The following is a 13,071-nucleotide window of genomic DNA, read 5'->3' as shown; positions in this document are numbered from 1 at the left end:
GACACCTGGGGCCAGGGGGCCGGCGCGGAGGCTCGGAGAACGGGCGCGGGGGGGTGTCCGCAGCTATGTGGTGCCAGGAGGAGGGAAGACCGTCCCCCTCAGTCCTGAGACATGTAGGCTCACGTGCTAATTAGGCTGTGGCAGAGGTAGGGTTAATGAGCCGGGCTCGTGAGCCTTTAGTCCGCTTCCTTTTTACCGCACACTGACGCAGTCTGCCATCAAGATACAGGGAACCCCAGGGACCAGGCTAGGACCAGACTGGCCTGGCCTGCAAAGGGAGCAGAGCAGCCCTTCAGCCACATTCTCAACCAGGTGACCGTTCCAGCCTAGAGCCTGCTGGCCATCCAGTGCCTGTCATTCCCTCAGTCCAGTGTCCCAGGCGCCGTCCCAGGCCAGGCCCCAGACGTAGAGCTACCGGAGTAGCCGTGACGAGGGAAGAAAATGTCAGGGGTGTCTAGGCTTCAGGCTGGGGAGGTGGCTGCCCTGCCCAGGTGGAAACACTCCACACCCGAAGGTCAGGGAAAGATGCACTGGTCCCTTGCCCAGGGCATGAGGTTGAGGGTACAGTGGCTCTGGGAAGCCGTCCGGCTCCCTCTGACCTTGTCCTCTCTGCCCTTGGGTTGGAGCAGATCCCAGTTCTGATGGGCCCGAAGCTCACCAGCACGTCACTTCACTGTCCCCTCCCTCTTCGTGACGTCTGTTACACCTGGCCCTGCCCAGGACGCTGGGCTGGGCAGCCGGGAGCCAGCCTGTTCTTATCTTTTCCGTGATACGCCCCTGGGGGAGCTCGGTGGCACCTCTGGTGGTTATCGCCCGCTTCGTTATCGGGGGCTGTGCCTTGCTGGTGCGCTGTGTTGAAAGGACAGGGAAATCAGAGTCTTACAGGTAGGCAGGCCAGTCCAGGCGGGCCCGGGAACACCCGTCAGCTGTTCTGTGTCCGCTCTCCATGGCTCCCTGGAAGCCGGCGCAGTTATTGTGCGTTAGGTGATAATCTGCGGGGACGTGTGGGCAGCTCAGGGAGGTGCCGTGCAAGTGACACCTGGTCTAACCAAGTCTTAGAGTTTGTGTTATTTCCAAATGGACTCTGGTCCCCAATGTTGATGCGCGACCCCCAGGCAGGGATTACAACCCCCCACCTTCACAGACACAGAGCCCAGCGTCAGCACGTAATTGCCTGCCTTTTGCCTATTGTTTCCAACATTCAATTGAGGGCCCGTGGCTGTCCAGCCCGGACACTTTTGAGGATGTCAGGCTTGCCTGAGAGTTGATGACTTAATTTTCTCAGGAATGGCCACCTCATCTGTCACTGCCCGAGACAATGAGAATCACAGCGGCAGCCCAGTCACTTCTGATTTGGGGAAGGTGGGTGACGATGGGCGTGTCCGGGCCAGTCTGGGTCAGCATGAGGGAAGGGGGGGAGATGAGACAGCGCCTGAGACCCGGGAGCGGTGTCACATGCTGGAAAAACGCTCCGTGTCGGGACATGCACAGAAGCCAGGAGGGCCACTCAGGAGCAGAAAGAGCACGGCTGGGCCCCTCTGTGCATTAGGGAGGAAGTGTTGATTGTTTAGTGTCTATGTTCCTTGCTGGACTCTATGCTCCAGGAGGTTCCTGCCGAGGCTGGGAACCAGGAAAGTGGAAGGGAACCACGTTAAGTGATGACTGCTCCAAGGACGCTGTTTGTCACCTCTGAAGTCCCAGCAGATGGCGAGGCACGTGTCTGCGGCCAGTCCAGGAGGGCACGAGCTGCGACCAGCTGACCCGGCGCCTGAGGCCTGGGTGTTGGGCCGTTCATCAGTGGTCCAGAGGTGAGGGAAGTCCTTCTGGTCTCGGGCAAGTGAACTAGAAATAGAACTGAAAACATTGGTGAGAACCTAAGGTGACACGAGAAGCAGCTGTCAGAGGCCAGGAGGTGTCACCTTGTCCCTGCCATTCACACACAGAGGCTGTCAGCTCCTACGAGACTGGGTTGTGCAGCCCATTGAAGCCTTTCCCCTCTGATATGCAAGTTGAGACAATTTAGGTGGAAATTGGCAGAAACGGAAGTCAAACTAACTCAAGTAAGAGAGAATCTGTGGCTTATTCCTGGAAGGTTGGAGGGAGGGGCTGGCTTCAGTGGGCTTGCTCCACAGGCGGGGAAGTTGGCCACTGGAGGGACCAAGCCTGAACCTTTATTCTTTGGATTCCACAAAGGGCAGAGTCCCCTTTCCCTCTGCCTGCGGAGGTATGGCTGGTGGTCGGTTATGTCAAAAGCTCCAAGGAAGAATGATGCCCACTTCCTGAAACAGGACTCAATGCCACAAAATTCTCTCATGGGGAAGACGGGATTTGTCAGGCCCTGAGTCCACTAGCAGGGACCGTGGCCTGTGTTTAACAGGAAGAGAATCTCGTACAGAGCCAGGCATCGCAATTTGGTGACATCTGCCTGAATTGCCTGTAAACTGCGATTTCTTATACATTTTTCTATGTGAAACCTGTTCAATCAAACTTCTTGTAACTTGCAAGTGGCTGACTGAAATTAGTCAGCATTTTACTCTAAGAGAGAAAAATATATTTAGTGATAGAATCCTTGAGTTTTTGAGCTGAAGGAACTTTTAGAACAGTATTATTTCAATGAGACATTAAAAAAAAAAAAAGCAGCAGACTCCTGGTTCTGTGACGGAAAGAACTCAGAGACAGGCCTGTTGGACGGCCCGGTGTAAAAACACAGTGACCATCGTCAGCAGGCTAACCCACAGGTCAGACTTTCCTAGCGGACGCTGGTAGGGATTTGGCCGATATCTGCTCCTCCTGCAGAAGTCCATCTAGAAGGGAAACACTGGCCCATCACTTTGCAACGGTGTCAGGTTTGGAAACATGTGGATTGTTGTATTAATAACTCATCTATGTGGTAAGATTGTTTTCTCCCCAACGACGCATCCCATCATATTTTCTTTTCTTCAGCTCTATTGAGGTGAAATTGATGAGTAAAACTGTGATACACACTCGTATTTCTCTTTAAGACTCAGTACATCCTCTGGCAGGAGACCCGCCCAGCTCACTTACTTAACCCAGAATGAAGGGTAAATTAAGGGTACATCAATATCTCTGAATTTTAGATGTTGTCACAATGCCAAGTGTGACGGGCTCAATAGAGACCAGTTCGATTATATTTTCATGGAACAGAAGCTCCTGAACGAAGGAAAGGGCAGAAAGCGAAGGAACAAAGACACAAACCAACAGCAGCTCCTGACGTGTGCTTCGGGGTGACACCAGCCATCGCACCCCAGCCCAAATCTAGCCCCAGCAGCCGCTGCTTCTGCCTCGGCCTTGGCTCCTCCATCGCTGGCAGATGTGGGCAAACCTCGCCCGGAGGCCGGACCACAGACTGCGGCCTGGAGCCATGCTTCTCTCTCTGGCCTCCAGGCTGGGCTCCGACTCAGAGCTGTCATTACAGGAGAGGACAGGCACATCTGCGATTAGGGTCAGGTGTTGGTAAACCCGTGAAAGATTGGCTTGAGGTCTTTCTTTTCTCTGTGCTGTGATGGACACAAATCAGTACGAAGAAAGACCTGCGACTCAGTAGAAAATGGGCAAAAGGAAGGAAAAGTCACAGACACGGACATCACGGGTGAACGGGTGGTCCCGTGAGCTTGCTCCTGCGTCAGAGGTCAGTTCCTCAGCTCCGCCTGTATACTTCGGTGTGCGCGCCGTGATAACAGGTTCCTCTAAGCGTTTCCCCTTTGGCGTGAGGAGACAGTAAACCCTCCTGGCAGAGGGAGGTGGAGGCTGTGTGGGAGGGGAGGCGCCTCAGCCCTTCCCGCCATGGGCGGGTCAGCCGTGCGAGGACTCTGGTGGGGCCCCTCGTCACTGCCTGGAGCACGGGCCTTCTGCAACCTGCAGCCTCGGCCTGGTGCTAACCTTTCCACAGACCTCTCACCTGGAGCCAGGTTCCTGTGTGCCATCCACACCCCACCCAGCCCCTGACACACCACCTCCACGTCGCGGCCTGCCCCCCGCCTGCACTTTGGAGGGTGGTCCACTGCTTGTCCAGCAGCTCAGACCAGACTGGAGGCGGTGGGTCCTCAGGCGACAGTCCCTAGGGAGCTGTCTGGTGGTGCACAGGGCCCCAGGGCTCCCTGGAGAAGCCTGCAGCCCAAGAGAGAGGGCACAGAGGCAGCCCAGAGACGTGAGCTGCATAGGGACGGATGGCAGAGTGGCCCCCTAATGCTTTGGAACCTCATAAGATGCCTGCACTTTCAGGCAAAAAATGAATAATAAACAATATGATTAGAGTAATAGAACAATAGTAAAACCGGCACCCACATACCACGCAGGAATTTCAGCTACCCAGATTTAATAACTGTTAATATTATCCATGTTTGCTTCAGGTTTTTAAAACAAATAGGTATGCTCTGTTAACATCGGGTAGAGTTTTGTGTTCTAATAACTCGTCTAAATAGTACAATGAAAGTCACTTTCTGTGACTTGTTTGCCTCCCTCTCAACATGATGCTGAAACTCTAGTCAGTTGGTCCGACACGCGAGTTCCTTGCGGGGCTAACGCACAATTTGTTTATCCATCCCCCTATTTATCTATTCCCCTAGTATCCGTTCCCCTAGTATCCGTTCTCCTGTTGACAGACGTGTCCAAGTGTTCGCTGTTACCAAGTGAAGTGAGATTCTTTGTGTATTCTTGTACGCTTTCTCACAGACAAACACAAGTTCACTTCAGCCGTGTGTGTCGTGGGTGTCACAGCAGATCTCAGATGACACACTCAGGCGGAGGTGATGCAGGGCTCACTGGGGGTGCCCTCGGGTCACTCCTTGCAGGGGAGTGGGGAGCAGGGCTGGACAGAGGGACAAGGGGACCACTAGGCAGTCTCCTGAAAGGCTCAGCAAAAATGGCCACGCCCCAACTTCGGTAGCAGTTTGACAAAGCGATCTCACTTCTGAAGCTGGAGAACGACCGGTAAAGGCTGTTGAATTGAGCCGATCTGGCCACCTGACCAGGTCCCAAGGCACTGCGTCCTCCCGCGCTGCTCGCTGTCACCCCGAGGGAGGACAGCACCTCCTCCTAAGACAGTGGGGGCCAGTCGGTTGTAGTTTCCCCAGCACCAGCTTGGTGCCCCTCCGGAATTTTAATTGCTCCCTCAGGATTCAGCAGCAGCTCCCCGAAATGTCACTGAGCCCTGAATGGCCAAAGGAATAACTGATATTGTCAATTTACCTTCCAGCGGCAAGACGAGCCCTTTATCCTTTAGGGGGAAGCAAAAATAGACTGGTTTCATGGGGTAAGTGAGCCCAAGGAGAAGGCAGACGAAGGCTGGGTCGTTACAGACGTGCTGTCTGCGGCCCCTCACGAAACACGGCACGGGGTTAGAACCGGGAACTGGTTCTCGCACCCTCCGGTGTCTGCTTTCCTTTAAAAGCCAAGGGAGACCTCACTGGCACCGCCAGTGTTTAGTTACCTGAGCGGTGGGCCACACATAATCAGAGAGTGAGGGGGTCAGCGATGGAAACTTGCAGCTGCAAAACGGGAAGAGCTCTGCAGACTGCAGTCTCTCTCTGCACACAGAAATAAAGTAACTGCTCCATTAACAGAGGTTACAGTCAGAGGTGACCCAGGTGCCGCCCCTTGGCCGCTGGCCTTTGCCACCTTTGCAGGATGGGGCCTCCTTTGCATAGAGAGGTGTCCCTGCTATTCCAGCCTGCTCATCACACCCACACTGCTGCCCTCCTCCAAACCTGGTGCGTCTTGGACTCACGCACCCTTTGCATGCAAAGGTCTTTCCCTGGCTTCCTCTGTGCGCTGCCACCCCCACAGCAGGAAGCTGGGAGCCCGGTCTCCCCTATTATTAGAACCCCATTTCCTGTCTGCAAAGTGGACCCCACCCCTATCATACCAGCCTCACCCGTTCTGCTGACATGAGAGTGTGGAAGGGAACTATGCTGCATTTTGAAACTGTAGAGCTTAATGCTACCGTGTTTCCCTGAAAATAAGACCTAACCGGAAAATAAGCCCTAGCATGTTTTTCAGGACGACGTGCCCTGAACATAAGCCCTAATGCGTGTTTAGGAGCAAACCTTAATATAAGACGCGGTCTTATTTTCAGGGAAGCATGGTTTACAATCTGATTTACAATCTTCTCGTAAATCAGTTCTTTGCTAATTCAGAGCATGGGGAACTCATTTCCCCTGGATGAGTAAACGGAGGAAGGCCATCTGGATGGTGAACTCACATACCGTGAGTTCACCCCCAAAAAACCTAAATGCCACGGGAATTGGGTGTGAACAGGTTGTCTTGGCCTGAGATCTTTTCCACCCCAGACTAGAAAAATTCCTCCACAACTGGGGGAGAGACTACAAGAAGTGGAGGGGGAAAATGGGAGGAATGAATCCCTCAGCCAGGATGTGACTTCATATTAGAACCGCCTGGGAGATGCGCTATTAAAATCAGTGACACAGGACATCCATGTGCCAGAATAAGCTGGACCAGGACCTCGCATCATGTACAAAAATTAACTAAAAATGGATCGATGACCTAAATATAAGAGTGAAAACTATGAAACTCTTAGAAGAAAACACAGGGGTAAATCTTCATGACCTTGGGTAATGGATTCTTAGACATGATACCAAAAGTACAAATGATGAAAGAAAAAACAGATACATTGGACTTCATCAAAATCAGAAACGTTTGTGTATCAAAGGACATTATCAGGAATGAGAAAAGACGACCTACAGGATGGGAGAAAATATTTGTAGATTGTGTATCTGAAAAGGGTCTAATGTGCAGTCATTTGGGGGCCTGGCACAAGCCTTATTTCCTCCTGTCCCTTTTTACTCTTTCACACAGAGATCCGTCCCTTCCCGTTGTAGTTATTTACCTCCAGGTTGGGTTTGTTGTTGTTTGAGGGTGTGGGGCATTGATTTATAAGCTCTTGTTTTTCACACCAGTAATATCTGCTTAAACATTAGGTTTAACTGGAATTCCTAGCTCGGCCCCTTGCAAACCCTTCATGGCTCACATCCTCATTCAAGTATTTGAAGGCAAACTGTGGCTGGATGTTACAGAGATGGAGAGAGCAGAGGCCGCCTCTTTCGGGAAGCCCACTGTCTGCAGAGATCGGGGCTAGGAGTCAGGCATGGAGGGTCCCAGGGTGGAGCCTGCGTTAGGATGTCGTGATCCTCTCTGAGCCGGTGACCCCACAGTGGTCCTTTATGAGCCTCATATCTAGCCCAGTGTGTTGTCATTACTCGAGAGCAGAGCACAAGGCAGCATTTTCTATCACGTGTATCACAGACCACCATCTGGTCTTCTGAGGGGGCAGGAGCCGGTGGCGTCAGAGCACATGTGTCAGTATGTTTGGGCCAGCGTCTCCCAACCACAGCACCGTGACCTTTGGGCTGAACAACTCCTGGTTGTGGGGACTGTCCTGACGAGGTGTAGGCTGTTAGCCATGTGCCCACTACTCACTAGATGTCAATAGAGCACCACCCCCAGCCTCCATCTTGAACAACTGAAAGTGTCTTCAGACAATCCAGGCGTCCGGTGGGGGGCGTTCCCTCAGAGAGCCTCAGCCACTCACAGCGTGGGTTTCCACATATTCTCTGAGACTTGGAAACGTCCTTTGCACAGCATCTCCTGAACTGCTTTGTCTATGGAACCTGCGTCCACAGTTTATCTATTAGCATTCCTTGGACTTTGGGTTGTAAGACACATGCCTTGAAAAAGTCTGGTTGAAGACGTAGTCCAGCCACCGGTAAGGGTCATGATGGAGGACGGATGCTGGTGAGCCTTTTTGTTGTGTCACAGGGAGACTGTCAGTCACCCCGCGGACTTTCCTGAAACCTCGTCTGCTCTGGGCTGCTTTCCTTCAAACTGTTTCTGTTACCATCTTTTCCTTCTGCAGGAGAGTGCTAAAGCAGAGACGTGCCCTGGAGATGGGAGACACTGGCATCTGGGCAATTTTCGTTACCTTTCTGGGGTGGAAACCTGGGGGGAAGCCCCCCAGTCCTAGTGGGACCCCAATGTGCCACTATACACCCTGGTGTTGTCCTCTAACTGCAAATCCCCTTGGGGACACTTCCTTCTTTTGCCTCTATAAGGCTTCAACTGGCATCCTAAATGCATTGCTCCACCTGTAAAACAGCCCCAACCCCCTCGGATGGCCTCTACCTACTAAGGCGGTGACGCTGAAATTGTTTAACGTCATCTCACCAGGCGCCATCCTGCACCGGCTCACACACCGGTGTGTCTCAGCGGGCCCGTCACGGGAAGTGTCAGAAGACTCTCCTTTCTCCTTGTAGAGCTGGGGCCCAGGCAAAAGGAGATTTGGGGTTGACAAGTTGTTTTACCGAGGAAAATGCACTTTTTCTGCCCTACACAAAGCGTCGGGGAAGCCAGATGTATGTCCTTGAATATTTATGGTCTCACAGCTTCTTCCATTAATAATTCATCACACATAGTGACGTCTACCGATCACTCAGGCCTCACAGGCAAAGAGAAGGGACAGGACCCCCTCCCCCACCCTCTGGACGTCCCTGAGCCCAAAGTGGACAGATGGGGAGCCACATGCCTTGTTTGGATCACCCTGTGAAAGATAATGACACACACTTTATTGGAATTTTCTACAATAGGCCTTTATTGCTTTAATAAATCGTGGCGGGGGGGTGGGGGATGGGGGAGGGCCATCATTAGGAAGAAAATGTCACTTTTCCAGCCAAACTTCTAAGAGGAAGGAGCATTTGGCTTCTTGTGTTGTCATGGGGCCAAATACTGTTGTGAAATTAGTCTGTTAAACACGTCAGGAAACTTTTGGCCTCATACAAGTCAGCTTTGTCTTCAGCTCACAGAGCTCTGGAAGCTACAGACACCTTTGTTTCTGATTATATATTATAGTCATTGCAAGAGTGTCAGAAAAAAATTAAAAAGTTAGGAGAAAAAGTCACCCGTAATCCTAAGACGTGAGCATCATTCGTGGCTTGCTTTATAACCCTAGGATATACTAACCTACATGTGTAAACAAGTACGTGTAAACCAAAGTGGCATGTACTATAAGGCCTCGTTTCATAGGTTTCTTTCGGTAGAAATGCGTCGTAGTCCTCATTTCCTATCCACACTTACAGACACACACAATATAATGGCTTCATGGCTCCTTTGTACGCATTCTGCGGTGTCTTATCAAATTCCCTACGGATTGCTTCTACTTTTTTCTATTATTAAGAGAATGCTGTGACGAGCCCTCTTGTATCACCACGTCTTGCAAATGGTTTTCTTTCTTCCCATCCTGATGGAGACTGTCTGTGTCCACAGGGCTGGCCTTCCTGCCGTTCCACTCCTGTCCCGCGTGTGTGAGTGGCAGGCGATGATGTCACTGCTTGTGCGACCGAAAGGTTACATTTCCTCTTGCACTGTGAAGACTCGGGCAGACGCGGTAAGAATGGACGGCAGGGTAGCCACGTCCAGACCGACTCGCGGGGGGCGGGTGTCCTGCTCACAGAAACAATTGGGAAATCGTCCTTTGGAGACCTCAAGCCGCCTCAGTGGTGGGATGTCTTGAATTGGGGATTTGCAAGCTTTGGAGCCCAGCCTGTCCGCTCTGTATTTTGATGTGTTGACATACCAGTATGTTTTCCTGACATTGGTGGCCATCCGGTGGACATCACAGACGGGGTCAGAGCCTGCCGCAGAAGGGGTGCACAGGACAGGATCACCCCAGCCCAGGACCAGCCTCCAACTGGTGTCCTGCTGTCACTGCTCCTTCCTGCTGCTGCAGCTCTGTGTCCATCTGCCATCCCCCTGGGGACACTGACCTCCCTGCCTGCTCGGGTCACAGCCAACTCCAGGCTGGGGTTTCACCAACCCCTTTTGGAAGGCATTCCTTTCCTCCAATGTAATTCTCTTGAAAACTAGATGCCATCACTTTAGAGAGTCCATTGGCCACGTACCTTCAGCCACAGGACTCCTGACAGAGGGACATTCTGGCTTGTTTTCATTTGTTGGGGACGTCCCTGTCAGCAAGTCCTCTCCACCCCTCCCATTTTCTCCCCAGCGCTCAACCTGGGAAGCAGTTGGGGGTTAGGGTGTCAATACATGACTGTGTGAGTGGAAGGCAGGGGGCCTACAAATCTCCAGTGTATAACACTGCGACTGCACCTTAGAAAAACATTCGGAAACAGGATTCACACAGGCTAGAGGGCACAGTTATAGATGAGATGGAGGAAAAGGTTTCCTTGGATGAAATTTGATCTTTGTCTTTCCTTGGAACCCACCTCAGTGACTGTGACAGAAAGTGGTTTTCAATTTGTTGTTGAAATATCAGAGACTCAGCTTTATTTTACTTTTTAAAATGACAGTTTATGTTGTTTTAAAGACCCAGGTGCAGATGTGACTAGTTTAAAACAATGAATCCATCATTTTTGAGACAAAGACTCGCTGTCTCTGGGTAAGAAAGAGTTCTGGTAGTTCTGGAACGCCGTGCACGGGGCAGGTGGTAAGCCGTTGGTGCAGACCATGCGTCTGTCACCGAGGTTGCCATCTGTAATTAGGGTCTCAGTGAGCAAGTCCACCTTCCATTGGTGGAGAAGTAACCTAGGAGCCAGTGCTTTGGGCATAAACACAACCTGAGCAGTATGGATGGCAGTTCTAGGACCTGCAGGAAGGTCCTCAGAGAACAGGGGCCATTGGGCTCCAACAGCCTCTCAGAGGTTGGAGCTGGGGCTCACTTCCTCACGCCAGGGCTGGGACAAGCTGCCCATTATCGTAGGGACATGACGTCAGAGCTCGTAAAGACCAGAATGACTTTCTTGGAGTCCGTCGCGCAGATGTTGGCACAGTCTGGATGCCGACACTTGCGTTGCGTTTCCAGGGGCAGCAGCGCGCTCCGAACAGCTGGCTCAGAAGGGGCTCTGGCTGTTTCCAGGACCTACTTCATGCCTCTCACTTTTTTCCCTTTGAGCCTTGCAGCACGGGGATGAGTGACCCCTTCCTACTTTCAGAAAAGCTGTTCTCCCTCCTAGTCAGGGTGGTACATCTTCTGAAGTGCCAACAGCTTGATTACAACGATTATTTTATTGCCTGCTTTTTTTATAAGCTGCCTCAAAACTTTCCAAGGACCAAAGAGGGAAATAATGATTGTTTTTCTTCTTTGTGCAGACTTAACACTTCAATTAAAGCACAGACGCATGGCTTGGGTGGAGAATGAAATAGGTTTATTATTTTTTAAAGTGGTCGGTGTACACGGGGGAGGAAACACCAGTTCAGGCTAGCTTTCGCCTTCCCAAGGTGTTCCCATCAGAAGGCTACTTGATTTTACAGACGGAGGTACATAATTTTCAAATCTTCATCATCCAGAAACGTTCCCCTGGGGATTCTGGCTTCACAGACCAGAGGACAAACTCAGTGTTTGTGAGTCAAGAACCAAATCAGCGCGTTTTAAGGCTCCCTGTGATCCAGGAAAGGCAGGCAGGAGGAGGAAGAGCGTCAGAACAAAACGGTGTGCAGTTTCTGCTGTTCAGGGTCTTCCAGTGAATGCCACCCCCCCATCCCCAGCATCTTTAACACAGTGCTGCTCAGACATCGACACTCTTGCAATGAACGGAGCAGACCAAGTGGGCTTCTTGGACCTTGGCTCTGATGAATAAATACAGAAGTCACATGACTGAGGGTCTGCTGTGAACCAGGTCACGTGAGTGAAAATGCTGCCAGGTGCTGGCTCCCTGTGGTCACGTGACCCCCAACAAGGGACAGTCTTAGCCAAACAAGGGACAATGCAGCATTTATTGTACTTTGGACACCTTTCCCTTGACCACTGAGTGCCGCTGCTGGATTTATGTGCAAATGAAAACCATCATTTTTTTCATCAATGTATTCTGTGTTTGAACTGATCTAAAGTTCCTCCCATATTGTTAAAAGCCAATAAATGTCACTGAATAATCATGGGCTCATGGGACCGTGTCTGTACTTCACGGGCAGCGCAACTCTCTCTGGTTTTCACTGAGTCCAGTTTCCAGAAAATCGTTTAACTGGAGCTGAAAAACATGGTTATGGTCATGCTTCTTACAAGCAAAAATAACTCTGGGTAGAGGTTATCAAAGTGGGTCCTTTACCCTCTGAGCATTCGGAGGTGATGGATATATTTGGCCCTCACATTAAAGAAGGAGCACGTGTGTTTTCCTAGAGGGGAAACTGTATTTAATTCAACCTATGTCTTTGTCTTTCAAGACAAAAACAAGTCTGTCCAGGGGACGTGTGGAGCAGGAAGCCTGCCGACAGGCCGGCCGGCCTTTGTGCTGCGATCACCTGCAGAAGTCTGAGCTGGCTGGCATTTGCTAGATGTGAATGCCATAGGGGAAATCGCAGGGCTGCTAAATTCATCAGGAACCTGCAGGTGGTAGAAAAGTAAACTCTGAAGAAAAACCATCTTGATTTCTAGTTCCTGCTTTGAGAGCTGCCGGTGGAGAAGGTGGCACTCAGCTGGGGTCCGTTCAGTTTTAGATTCTGTGTTTATTCTTCTGCTTCTTCCAGGAGAGATTCCAGGCAGGAGGGGAAAACCCGTGTACAGTAAGAAGGCTCCATCCTGGAGAGCAGTGGTCGCTGGAGGATTTGCACGGCACATGTGGCACCCTGGCTGGGACCCTCTGTCCCGAGGCCAAAGGCACGTGAGTCTGTGGACCCCCGACTGGAGGTTCAAAGGCCCCGACTCGTTTTGCAGAGGTGGGGAGATACCCTGCAGGCTAAGGGGTGACAAGGCGCGGGTGTATTAGCATCTCCTAAAAGACACCCTTTGTGCTTAGACTGGATGACTCAGCATCAGAAAGGGGACAGTCTCCCATAAGTTAATTTAAGCGTTTAGACCCTTGATGCAATCCCAGCAAAGATGCCCCCCGGGGTTTTGTCTGGAGCTCCACGTGTTGGTGGTAATAACATTCACCTGGAAACTGGTATTTAGTACTATTAGGAAATTACGATGATGACGAACAGTACTATCAGTAATATGCGCCCTACCAGGTGTCACGACCGTTAGGCGCTGGGACGGGTGAGCAGGGCCGCCGAGCGCACAGCCGCGGGCTCTGCTGCTTGGTTGGTTTC

This window comes from Rhinolophus hipposideros (genome assembly GCF_964194185.1).
Source record: "Rhinolophus hipposideros genome assembly, chromosome: 25".
NCBI classification, from domain to species: domain Eukaryota; kingdom Metazoa; phylum Chordata; class Mammalia; order Chiroptera; family Rhinolophidae; genus Rhinolophus; species Rhinolophus hipposideros.
This window is presented reverse-complemented; position numbering follows the sequence as displayed.